Raw genomic sequence first — 1869 nt, 5'->3', positions numbered from 1 at the left:
CTGTAATTACAGCTCAAGCTTGGCTGGCACTGCGGTGAGCCCCGGCCCTTCAGTGCTCCTGGGAGCAGAGCGGCCCCTCGTCACAGGCATCGTGGGTGGGGCTGGGGGGAACAATCCCAGCCTGGGGCGGTCAGCCCTTGGGGCGCCCCTGCCTGGCCAGTAGGGGCAAGGCAGTGTTCCCATCATCCCTGCATGCTTCCTCTGCAAGGGTCCCCCCACCCCAGGGCTCCCCTGTGCCTGCCGTCCTGAGCAAGGACCAGTGAGCACCCATCCCCACTCCCATCGACACCCTTCCGTCTGCCTCTGTCCTCTGACCTGGTGGTGAGCCCACATGGGCACTGCCCAAGGCTAACTCAGTCTGTGCCTTGGGCATAGACTGTGAGGTGGACATGCACAGGGTCCCTCGGTTCAGTCTGTGTGGGCGGGCTCCATACTGCCCCCTTCTCTCTAAACCCAGTGACTCCACGTTCTGATTGTCCATTTCCATGACCTTGGCCCTCTCGGACCGTCACGCTCTTCTGCTCCTGCACCCGTCTGCGTGGTCCTGAGCCCGGAGAGACTTCCGGCAGGTGTCGGTGCCATAGGCGACTCTTGCCGGTAACTCAGGAGTGACCCCCAACCATGTGAGCGGAGGAAGTGGTTTGCAAGACCACTAGCTGTTGGTGGCCAGAGAACAACTCTTTGGTTGAGTGCTCTGGGCGGAAAACTGGACGTTCGTCAGGCAGGGCCATGCCGACTCCTGTGGGCCTTCCTAGCTGGGTCTTGGAGTGTGGGGACGCCAAGGCCACCATGTCACTGTGAGGACAGGAAGCCCTCTTGTACCGGGTATTTGGCACAGATGCAGACTAACAGAAAACTAAAACCTCAGGGCCCGTTTTCGGGCACATCTGAAAAATTTTATAAAGCCGATTTGAAGCCAGTGATTCAAGGGAAACCAGGTCATAGAGTAGAGTCACTACACACTCTTCTCACAGTTGCCCAGATAACTAGCAGAATCTCTCAGCCTCTGTGCTGCTGTCATCTCTGGGGGATGTGGGGGCGGCAGGGACAAACCCCACAATCCAGGGGGAAGCTGCAGTTTTTCCGACTTCCCTGCCTGTTGGCCACCCACAGCATCGATGTACCACTTGTCTGTAAACCTCCCCCCTTGAACAAGCTAATTCACACTAAAGTGAGAGTGACCAACTGCTCTTCCTCTCTCCTGAGAAGGACTGGCATGTTCAAGCAGAACGGGGGCGGGGGGGGCGCCTGGGGGGCTCAGTTAAGCATCTGACTCTGGTTTCGGCTCAGGTCATGATCTCAGGGTCATGAGATCGAGCCCCGCATCACTGGGCTCCGCACTCAGCACAGAGTCTGCTTGAGATTCTTTCCCCCTCTCTACCCCCCCAGTTCCCCCCCTTTTAAACACTCTCTCTCTAAAACAAACAAACAAAATCTTTAAAAAAACAAAACAAAGGCCGAGCTGGTGAACTGGTCTCGCCCCCCGCCCACCGGGGAGGGAAAGGTATAGGACAGCTGGGGAAGGGTGGGGGTGGGGCGCCCTTACTTGTGGCCTCTAACCCTGCTTCTCCAACGCAGCACGTGGGCACAGGCCTAGTGATCAAAGAGGCATCCATTGAGCACCAGCTGTGTGCCGGGCTCTGCGCTGCACTAGGGTGGACCTGGGGGGGCTTCCCCAGGACCCTCTGGCTCTGAGTTTCTTGGGCTCCCCAGGGTTCTGGGAGTTCTTGTCCGGCCCTCAGCTGAGCTCTGGGCTGGTCCGCTTGGCCTGAGGCTTAGGGGAAGCCAAGGGGGGCCTGGCCCATCAGATGAAGGGGTGGCTCCGGGAGGCTCACGGCCCCTCCTAGGCCAGGGCGAGGGGGCCAGAGG

This window comes from Ursus maritimus, unplaced genomic scaffold, assembly GCF_017311325.1.
Source record: "Ursus maritimus isolate PB19 unplaced genomic scaffold, ASM1731132v1 scaffold_8, whole genome shotgun sequence".
Classification (NCBI taxonomy): Eukaryota; Metazoa; Chordata; class Mammalia; order Carnivora; family Ursidae; genus Ursus; species Ursus maritimus.
Note: the sequence above shows the minus strand (reverse complement) of the source record.